Source organism: Typopeltis vanoorti, chromosome 4 (genome assembly GCF_054136105.1).
Source record: "Typopeltis vanoorti isolate ZY-2024b chromosome 4, IOZ_Tvanoo_1.0, whole genome shotgun sequence".
Lineage (NCBI taxonomy): Eukaryota > Metazoa > Arthropoda > Arachnida > Uropygi > Thelyphonidae > Typopeltis > Typopeltis vanoorti.
The window spans coordinates 14,550,893-14,562,793 of NC_143552.1; the positions used below are offsets into that span (position 1 = coordinate 14,550,893).

At 35.9% G+C, this 11,901-nt stretch overlaps 1 protein-coding gene across 2 annotated transcripts in view; it reads right to left on the bottom strand.

Annotated features, from left to right (window-relative positions):
* The window catches only part of CycJ (Cyclin J), a 115,015-nt gene extending 105,484 nt beyond the window's left edge, over nt 1–9,531 (bottom strand). Inside the window, exon 1 of one of the 2 annotated variants that reach the window (XM_090391007.1) lies at nt 9,436–9,531. The gene's annotated coding sequence lies outside the window, so the exon portion shown is untranslated. Of the gene's footprint in view, nt 1–9,276; nt 9,299–9,435 lie in introns of those variants that run through there. The other variant, XM_090391008.1, reaches the window with a different exon arrangement.
* Between the last annotated feature and the right edge of the window lie 2,370 nt (nt 9,532–11,901).

Sequence of the window (11,901 nt, forward strand, 5' to 3'; positions counted from 1 at the left end):
CTGCTCAAGACTAAATAGTGATCTCTTCCAATTTCAAATCCTCTGTACACTCTGGTGTCCTGCACCAGGGAGAAAACATCACTATCAACAATAACATAGTCAATGAGACTTTTCTTATTTCCTGCCTCTTCTCTCCATGTGAATTTATGCACATTTTTATGTTGGAACATGGTGTTAGTAATAACCAGTCCATGTCCTGAGCAGAAATCCAACAGGTATTTGCCATTATTATTAGCTTTGCTCTTTTCTCCAAATTTTCCCAAAATATTTTTGTATGTCTGACAATCATTTCCTACTCTGCTATTCAGATCCCCAACAAGGACCAACTTTTCCTTTTTCATTGTGTCAGTTGTTGCTTTGAAGCTTTGTCTAAAGCATCAAAAAATTCCTCCACTTCTACCTTAGTAAAACTTTCTGTGGGACTATAGGCACAAATAAGTCTCATTGTCCAGTTCCCCATTCTCATATTTGCCCACATCAGTCTACTTGAGACTGCCTGCCATTCAAGAAGATTAGCCTCATATTTTGTGATGAATACTATGGCTACTCCTTCTTTTCCTTGATTGTCATTGCCTGAATATAACATTTTGTATTTATTGCTCAGAAAGATCTCATCAGTTTTTGTCTTTTTTGTTTCAGTCACCCCTATTATTATCTAATTCCTCAGCTAGCTCCATTTCTTTGCCATTCAGGCTTCTTATGTTGATGGTACCGATCTTTAACTCTGGTGATGTTGAGTTGGGGTGTGTTTTCAGATTTGTTCCAGTAACTGACTTTTCGCTGTTCGCCCTTGTTCCCTGGGGAAAACAACAGGGGCCTTGTTTAACCAGGCGACGCCCTAGCTGGCATGAAATTTTGTCATGTTGTACCATCATTTTTTATTTTGGTTTAACCAATAAGAATACAATTTGGTCAGCTAAATCCCAAATAATTGCCAGCCCATTCTCGTTCATTCAGTATCCAGGTAGATACCAAACAGGGTGCACCATGAGAAGGTGAGGATTGGACATTAGGTCAGAAGCCCTGGTTGGTTCTCCGCATTCTTTTAAAGGCTATGTAGAGGTCTCCTCTCAGTTACACAGCTTTGACCCTAAGTCTCGTATATTTTATTGCATAATTTTGTTAGAAATTTCAGTCCTCCATCGAGAGCCCTCAACCATTTTGCCAAGATGTTATTTATTCCTGCAGCTTTATGTGGTTTTAGTTTTCTGACGGCATTTTCAACTTCATAAAGTAAAATGGATGGTCCTTCTAAATCAGCCTCTTCAGGAATATCATTTCTTTGTTGTTTGTATAATTTCCTTGTATATTCAATCCATCTTTCCATGATTTCATTTTTTTTTATCCATTAGAATATGGTCTCTTGAATAACACTTGCATGATTTGCTGTATTTGTCCTGCTTGTCATTTCTCAGATCTTTTCATACATTTCTCTGTTTCTGTATTTTCTATCAAGTTTCTATATATATACATTTATTCTTAATCTCTTTGGCTTTCCTGCATTCTTTTTTTATTTCTTTATTCATGCTTTTATGTTCAGGTTTGTTCTTTAACTTTTTTCTTTGTTCCATCAACGTTAGTATTTTTTCATTCATCCAAGGTTTATTCCTTTTCCTTTTTAATTGTGGGAGTGTATTTTTGGCTGCTTCATTGATGCTATTCTTAATGTTTGCCAGTTCATGTTAATTTCTATTTTCTGTGTGAGTTGTGGTGTCAGACTTGTTAAGGGATTTTGTGAATTCTTTTATAAAGCAGTCTTTAACTTCTTGGTTGTTAGGTGAGTCTGAATTATAAGTTTCTCTTATGAATGGTTGGCTTGGTATCCTTAGTTTTATTTTGATTTTTGCAATCACTGGGTTGTGATCCAGTGCTATGTCTGCTCCAGGATATGTTTTTGTTTGTGTTATTGCATTTCAGAATCTTTTGCTTATTATTAGTCAATTTGGTTTCTATAGATATCCCCAGGGCTTATCCAGGTATATAGTCTTCTGGGAGGATGTTTAAACAGTGTATTGGCAATTATTAGGTCATTGGTTTCACAGAATTGAATTAATCTTTCATCTCTTTCATTTCTGATTCCAAGCCCTTGGTTTCCCATGCAAAATGAGATTTTTTCTGAGCCCACTTTTGCATTTAGGTCAGCCATCATTATAATAACATCATCTGACTTAGGAATGGAGATTGCAGTTTGGATGTCTTCATAAAATTGTTCCAACTCTTCATCTGGGTGGTCATGGGTTGGCGCATATACTTGGATAATATACAGGTTGAATGGTTGTGCAGTTATTTTGGCTATTATGATTCTGTCATTTATGGGCCAATATCCATGTAGAGATTTTATAATTCTATTACTTAGGACAATTGCTACTCCATTAAGGTGTAAGCCATTATATAACAGGTGTAATAATAGATGAGATAGATCTTTGAAGTTTCTTGGTAATTATAATAATGATATCAACATTACTAGTCCCTTCCAATATACACACAGCATTTATACAGATTATCCACAGATAATTCACAAAAAAATATCTAATAAAAGATATTATTCAATAAAAATAATTAGATTATGCAACTGGTTACAATGATAACTAAGCAAGGCAATCAGCTATGAAATTATTTAGTAAACTGGAATTTTCTGTGAGCTATGAAAGATTATACTGTATTAAAAGTAAACGTGCCAGTCACCCAAGACACTCAGTGAAGAGAATCAAGGAAAACTAGCTAGATTGTTCAGGCCGGGCAGTGGACCACCCATCTGAAACTGAGATCGAATTATGAGCTTTTTTAACCGTAACAACTTTAATGGAGCTAATGGAACTGGAATTACCGCAGCTGCTGGCACCAGACTTTCCCTCCAATAGATCCTCGTTAAAGGATTTAGAGTGTACCCATTCCAATTATGAGACCTCAAGAGAGTCCCATACTGTTATTGTTATTTGCCAGCATGGTTGGTCAAGTGGTTAGCGTGTCCACTCTCCAGTCAAAAGGATGCAGATTCAAATACTGCCATGGGCATGGATGTTTGTGAGTCTGTGAAAATACTAGTGGTGGCAGTGGTGGGCGGTAGATGCCATTCGTGTAGTTTGTGGAATGAGTGGTGGAGGCAGAGTTGTAGAACGTGTGCCCTCCCTCGATGAGTCTTTGGACTCCCTGGAGGTTTGGACTCATTGGAGTTGCCCATAATAAAAATATTATTATGGACAACTCCAAGGAGTCCTTACTCATCGAAGGAGGTGCTAAACATCATGCCAAGCAATATCCAACATTTGCACAGTATGTATCATACTTTGCTTTGAACTCATTCACAGTCATGGCATCCACAATAGACTAGCACTATTCCAGTTATTCACCACTCTCCAAGCAAAAAAAATGTAGTCCTGACACTCTTGCTAACTACATTGTTGCTCAGTTTCCAAGAATGGTTTCCAGTTCTCTCACTAAACCTGTTCTGAAAAATTTCCTCTGTATTAATTTTGTAAAAATCTTTCAGTAATTTGTATGCCTCAATCACATCATCCCTTTTCACCTGTCAACCAATTTCTGTGAGCCACAAATCTTCAACTTGTCCTGATAAGGTTCATTCGATAAACCTACTACCATCTTGGTAACTCACTTCAACTTTATATCCTCCCATTGTGCTGTAATTTATTAAATAAATCCAGGTGACAGATCTGTGCAAAGTAATCAAAATGAGCTCTTACTAAGGCTCTATAAAGAGGTATAACTTGCTCGTCTCTGCTCATCTGGGTATTCTTCAGTAATCAAGTAATCCAATGAGCTGTTTTAGTCACTTTGGCAATATGCTACCTAAACTTAAACTCCCTATCTGCTAACCTACTCCCAAATCCTGGTTTCATCAATTTCCTGAAGTACAGTTCCATCAAAGTGGTACACAACTGGTAATCTTTTAACCCCAAAATGCATAACCTTTTTTGCTACATTAAAATGACATCCATTTGCCTTTGCTCAGACTGCCAGTCTATCCAAATCATCCTGCAAAATTTTAACATTTTTATTAACTATTGCTCTACCCAGTTTTGCACCATCAACAAACAAGTAATTAGTCCCTCTCAGATCCATTCCTATAGCAATGTACAAATTAAATAATAGTGGCCCAAGAACAGAGTCCTGAGGTATGCATCACAGGCTTCTACTGGACTCTATTCCTGAAAAACTATGGTCTGGTATTTCTTCATCAACTATCCTCTTATCCACTTCAACTTTATATCCATCCCATTGTGTTGTAATGTATTAATTAGAATTCCATGCAATATCCTGTAAAAAGTCTCTGCAAAGCCCAGCAATATCACTGTAAACCCATTGCCTTTACCCAACTCAGTTGTCACTGTATTATAAAACATGAGCAAGTTACTGAAGCACAACCTACCCTTCATAAAATCATGTTGTCCTCCATATAGTATCCTACTTCTGTCTATCCATTCCTGTATTCTGCTCTTGACCAACTTCTCCAATACCCTGACTATGACTCCTGATTGGCTGATTAGTTAGGAATTTACTACATTCATCTTGGAGCCTCCCCCTTTATGCAATGGAACTGTTTTCCCCTCTTTCCATCCCCTTGGGACTAACCCAGAGCAGGGACAAATTAAACAATGCAGTCAAAGGCACTGCTTTTTTTTTTCCCTAGCACCTTCTCATAAAACTCAAGCTGTTATAACATCTCATAGCTGTATCCACATCAAGGTTCTGTAATATTGTGTGCACCTTCAGTTCATTTACCTCAGTTTCCATGTAAGCATTACAAAGTGTGGACTTAGTAATTCTACTATTTTGCCTGACTCAGTTACCTCCCTACCATTAGTATTCATTTAAATCATTCTGCTATAAACATTCTTCCTTATACTTGTCACATACCAAAAGAACTCTCTGGGATTATCTTTGGCCTGTATTACTGCTAATTTCCTTTCATACTCTGCTTTTCTTACGACCGCGCGGTTAGCCTAGTGGCTTTGCGCTTCGCAACCATATGCCTGGGGAAGGAGTGTCCCAGGTTCGATTCCCGTTGTAGACGTGAGGAATTTGAGGATCTTCCTCAGGCATAGCCAAGTTAGCCGGTCTTGGGCGCGGTCAGTAGGGTTTTTTCCGCCAGTTTACCTGGCGTTTTTCATCCCACAAACAGGCAAACCGGCCCCATGAACATACGCCTCTACAGTCAAAAATATATCCCCTCCCCAGCGGCAGACCAGGCGACGGGTCGGTTGGGAGTAGTACTAACAAGAAGTCGCATCTAAAAGTAACACGCGGACCCTGCATGGGAAGCGGGAATAACGCGTAATAGAAGAAGACTCTGCTTTTCTTACCATACTGGTTACCTTCTAGCCTGTGTTCTGCTCATGGCTGCTGGTCCTTTCTCCCTGAATTCCCTTCATAAATTTTTCTTCTTTAGAAGCTCCAGCTTAATGTTAGTATTCGCCCATTAATATGGTGTCAATGGGACATTGACACCATATTAATAGACGAATATTAATTGCAGTACAAGTCTGCAAGATTCCCTGACTAAATTGAATAACTGTTGTAATAAATTTGGTATGAAAATCAGCAATAACAAGATGGAGACAATGAAAATAGGCAGACACATTGAAAATATCAACTGCATCGTATATGGAGAACAAGTAAAGCATTTCGGCTACTTAGGCATGATTTTTAGTGAAGATAGTAAATTAAATATGGAAATAGACAACAGAATCAACAAAGCCAGTATGGTAGGAAGTCAACTGAATAATGCATATGGAATAAGAGAGACTAGTCAAAACACTAAATTAACTGTATACAAGACAGTGTTCAAACCAATAACACACATCTGTGTGTTTTTCTGATTAGTTTGTCAGCAAGATGAAATGTCAGGGGGGTAATCCCATCCACTTTCAAGATGAAAGACTTGCTAATTCATATTCAAATAAAAGGTTTTTGGCATCCTAGATGGGATTTACAAACCAGGTGTTTGAATGGCTCAGGGAGAGATACCATAAGGTGGTGTATGGAGGAGCCGAGTCCAGAATGAGGCAGGTGACCAGTGGTGTGCCTCAGGGTTCTGTGCTTGGGCCAGTGTTGTTTAATTTGTATATAAATGATATAGGAAATGTCTTAAAGGGAGATATTCAGTTGTTTGCTGATGATGCAAAGTTGTGTAGTGCAATAAAAAATCAAGCTGATGTTGAAAGTTTGCAGGATGATTTAAATAAGCTGGTAAAATGGGCAAAAGATAATGGATGTCAGTTCAATGTGGAAAAGTGTAAAGTCATGCATTTTGGGATTAAAAGATTACCAGCTGTGTACTACATTGATGGAAAGGTACTCTAAGAGATTGATGAGGCTAGGGACTTAGGGGTGTTGGTAGATAGGGAGATGAAGTTCAGAGGACACATTGCTAAGGTGTCCAAGATTGCACATAGGATTACTTGGTTGTTGAGGAACACACTGACATCCAGAGATAAAAGAGGTTATTATTCCCCTTTATAAAGCATTGATACTTCCACATTTGGATTACTGTGCTCAGGTCTGGTCACCTGGATTCCTTAGAGATGAGGAGAGGGTTCAGAGAAGAGTGACCAAGTTGGTGAGTGATATAAAAAATGCCCCCTACATTGATAGATTGGGAGCTTGGGGATTGCAGAGATTGGTTGATAGGCAAAGAAGAGGGGATATAATAGAAACATTTAAATTACTGAAAGGTTTTTATAGGATTGATGCAGGGGAAATGTTTCAGCTGTGTGACAGTGATGGAAGAACAAGAGGTCATCTCTGGAAATTAAAGAAGAGTGTGGTTAACAAAGGTGTCATAACAAGGTTTTTTGCCTGGAGGGTGGTGAACGAGTGGAATTCATCGCCTGACTTAGTTGTGAGTTCTTTGTCTGTAAATGAATTCAAGAAGAGATATGACAGATATTGTTTTGCTAGTTTGGGTCTCTCGCGATGAGTCCACTGACTCCATGGAGATACCCGTAATAATAATAATAATAATAATAATAATAATTTTAACTTATGGATCTGACAGCAGGATTAGAAAATAATAATTTTAACTTATGGATCTGAGAGCAGGATTAGAAATAAAACTCTTTATCAAAGACTGGAGACCACAGATATGGTAGTTCTGAAAAAGATTAGTGGAGTGAACAGACAGCATCATAAGTGAAATTTAAACTCAGGTGCTTCCATTCTTTTGACAGAAATAGAAATAACAAGCATAAAAAAAAAATGTGAATGCTTGAAAGGCTATTGAGTTATGGCCAAAGCAACTAAGGTTATGAAACTAATGCTTTACACATCTGTGTGTTTATCTGATTAGTTTGTCTGCAAGATGAAATGTTAGGGGGTAATCCCATCCACTTTCAAGATGAAAGACTTGCTAATTCACATTCAAATGAAAGGTTTTTGGCATCCTAGATGGGATTTACAAACCAGGTGTTTCTCAGGGACAGCCCTAAATCGATTAGAACCAGTGCTATGTATGAAGGAAGAAATTTTAAATAAAATTTTAAAAGATTCTGTTGGAAAGAGAAAAAAATTAGAAAAATTTCTTTACAATTAGTTTTTTTATACTAGTATAATCAATATATGACTATTATTACATGACATTGCCAAGGAGTTCAAGGACTCATCGTGGGAAGGCACTCTACTCCACTAGACAACTATCTTCTCTACCTCTAACTGCACACAAAACTACCACTATCAACACAATCTACTGCCATCCACCACAATAGCATTTTTTTGTCTGTAAATTGCACGTGCTCTTTTGGTGCAGATTTGCCTATATACAGAAGGAAAAATACTGCTACCTCCATATGAGATCAGCTAACATACTTTCAACTGAAAAAGCCCATACAAATTCCTCTTGTCACAACAAGAATTGAATGTAGTCTTTCCTAAATATATTTTTTAATTTTTAATACTGTTTAATAGCATATATTCCAAAACTACTGTCCCATCCCACAAAACTGATCCAAAATGGCATCCTACATTTGCTATGGCCATGTAAATATATTTTTGAATTTTTAATACTGTTTAATAGCATATATTCCCATCCCACTAAACTGATCTGAAATGGCATCCTGCATTTGCTATGGCCATGACTGGCCTTTCTCAACAAAGGACACTTGATACCAACTGAGTTACACAGCACACATGTAATCTGGCATCACTATTTGACATTAACTGGAGTCAGCTAGCAAAATCAGGTCATCCCAATAAAACATTAGTAAATCTTAATGTGGACATTTTGAAATGTGAATGTTTTTCCATAGCTTTTGTTTGTATTGGTGTTTGGGGGTTTTAGTGGATAGGAAGTTAAATTATCCTAAACACTAAGCATATTATTTTTATTCACATTGAGTGCACTTAATGTACCACTGAAAATAAAAAAAAGACAAAGTGGTGGTTGCTTTTTAAGTAATTAAGTTACTCATTGCAATTGTGAGGAGGAAAGGACAGGCACCAATCACTAAAGTGCAGTACTTGAAAGCTGAGTCAGTTGATGAAAATATTGCTTTCTACACAGGGATCCTATGAACAACATGATAAATGTCAAGCATTCTATTATATTATAGTCTATCATTTTAAATCAATATGCATCTGGTACAAAAAGTTAATAAGACATTGCTGATTCCATGCTAAGTTAAATTGTTATCAACAGCACCTGCCACAACAATGATTTCATATACAACAAAAGTAGTGTACTTTATTTCGGAGGAGTGGGTGATGGAGGTAAAATGAAGTTACTTTATTGCCAAAAGCATACTCATGTCAGTCTTGAATTTGAATTCAGATATATATCATTTTTAAGTGTGACTACTATAAAAGGACAACTTCTTTAAAGATACCATGCTCACAAATATAAAATTGCTGTATAATTTAATTAATGAATAACTTGAATTACAATGCCATTTTGTTCCAAATGTGTTTTCAAGAAATGCTTTTTTATGGAAAACTGTTTTCCCGCAAAAAAAAATAATAAAATAATAATAATAATAATAAAATAGCAATAATAACAATATCAAGTATGAAGAAATTTTTCAAGGATCATGGATATCATAAATATCTGCTACTTTTCAGATATTTAAAACCTGAAAAGTAGCAGAAACCCCCTGAAGTCACAAAGTATTATGCAATAATAGACTTCAGGTCTACAGTTAAAAAGCACCTAGTAATTTACGGAAAAGTCGTACTGGGATATGTTTTTCAGTCATTTATTATTATTACTATCCCCGTGGTATTATTACACCAGTTATAGAGGTCAAATTCACGTATTTTATACAGCACCTTTTCTAGGTTGTTATAGAGCTCATTTTCAGTCATAAAAAATATCAATGATTAATTCTGTCAAAAAAAAAAAATAGAAAGCAATGACGTAATCTCATCAAAAGTACTCTTAATCGCAATGAATTTATTTCTATTATATTATTTCACGTGTCGGCATACCTATAGACGTTTTCGTGTGATATGCGAACAGCCACTAGCATATCGCTGATTACCCTAAATCTTTACAGTAAACAAAAAAAAAAAATAATAATAATAACATCCATCCCCTACGAAAAAAATCAAACTACAAACATTTAGTTGACAATACCCCAGTGCGGCCCTCTTGTACAATAAATTTGAATAAAGTATTATAAAAAAATTATTTCAAATATATTGTCAAATATAATACCTACCTTAAAAAAAATTAAAAATAAGAAATCAATAAACCTAGGACCTTAATCGGTCTCCATATTTTGTTTTTATATTTTTCATTTATTTTTTTATAGTATCGGTTCGCTATCGAACTTTTGAAGACTGAGGGGACAGCTTAATCTCCACCGGTAGCCAATCAGAGATAACTGTCCCAGGACAATCACACTAATAATAATAATAATAATAAGTTGTGATGCATCAACGTGCATTCATCGAAGCAAAATATTAAACTTTTCGCCACAAAATCTTCATTAAATTCAGATTCAAGTAAACATCGTCATCATCGTTATCAATGCCCACGGGGTCGAATGTCCGTAGGTGTCTGATGTAGTGAACTATTTTCTGCCATTCCTTCTGTCCATAGCCAGGTGGTTCAACTCTTACAACCTCTTTCCACATCACTCCTTCATATTATCTATCCATTCTTGTCTTGACAGTCCACTTCTGTTAATATGGTTCATTGCACCAAACAGCAAGATTCTGAATATTCTCCTATTGTCCATTTCTTCAGATTTGTCCAAAAAAGTTATTTCCTTCTAATTATTTTCTAAATAATATTTTCTTTCCAATTTACTTTTCTATAGAATTTTTCATTCATTACCTATCACTTCCATCCAATTCGTAGAACCTTTCTATATGATGCTGTTTCAAATGCCAATATTCACCTCTACACGAGCACTTTACACAGTGCTCGTGAATATGCCTGTTTCTTGCACTCTCAGCTTGGTGTCAATTCTCACTGCTTTACTTTTCGATATCTTCTCGACTGTTTGTAGGCTTACTTTGCTTTTATTATCCGAGATCGTATCTACTTTTTAATCTAAATCATGATCCATGTCTACCAAGATAAGTGGCGTGTGTTCATTCAGTGGCGGATTATCCAATAAGGCAATGAGGCAGGTGCCAAGGGACATCAAGCTTTGGGGGGGGGGGGGGGGGAAGCCAAGACATTTTCCTATAATGTTTTAAAATAGATTAATGTTTTCAGAAAACATGATAAAAATCTTGATTATTTTAAGCGAAATTTTTTTTCAAAACAATTATTACATTTTAATACGTATTTGGCACAGCGCGTGCTGTCTATGCTTTAAATAATGCCACAATACCAATGTCGGCGCTAGTTGACAACCTTCATATTTTGCATTTTGAACAGTGCGTGCTATATATGCTTTAAGTTAAACCGCATTACCAATGTCGGCGCACGTCACTGTCGACAGCTTCGAGGTCACGAAAACTGATTGCATTGCCGAGATAGGAAGTTTTGCCTCGTTGTTCCTTAACTTCATTTGTTATTCATGTAAGAGTGAGGTGTTTGTTTCAAAAATAACTTTTTAGTGTGACTGTTCATGTTTTCTCTATTTGAGTGTAGTGCAAGTAAAAAAAAGACTGAAAAATTATAAAAAAAACTGATTAAAAATAAAATAAATAAATAAAAAGTTTTATTATGTATCATCCTTTAACCCTTTAACAGGCAGAAAAATCCAGAAGTTCAAAAAATTCAAAAGTACAAAATTTAATTTATTTGCCACCTAACTTTTATTTTATTTTTATTATTTTTTTGGAGGGGAGAGCCAAATATAATTTGCCTAGGGGTCCCAACTATCCTTAATCCGCCACTGGGTTCATTGATCTTTATTCACTTCTTCATTCTCTTCTGGAAATATGATGATCCCACGAGGACTCTGTTGACTCCATGGAGGATGTAATAATAAGAATAATAATAATATCATCGTTTTATTTTTTTAATAATCATTATCAATCCATATTTCTTTCCTTCTTCACTTGAATTCAGCATAGTGTTTTTATCCTTCAGCTTCTTTATCTTCTTTAAGCAAATATACTTTTTCAATGTTAGTTGTCGCATGTAGATGGAGGATTCAGTAGTAATGACGGTGAGTTTTGAAAAGAAGTCTTTCTGCTACTTGGAGATGCGACTCTTCCACTTTGGCTCATCAAAAATAATATTGTCAGCTGTTTTTTTTTTTTTTTGATTACATGCTTTCCTTGCATTGTTCTTTGATATATGAAACTGGGAAATATAATTCAGTTTAATCATATCTTGAATATACCGAATCATCATCATCAAATTCCTACCTTGTATCCTTAGAGAGAGCATAAAGGATATTATGAGAGTACTACTCGAAAAAGTAAGCCCATTTTCCTCCAAATTAATATAACTGTTAAGACTCCAATGTTATCAGATCTTATATTTCT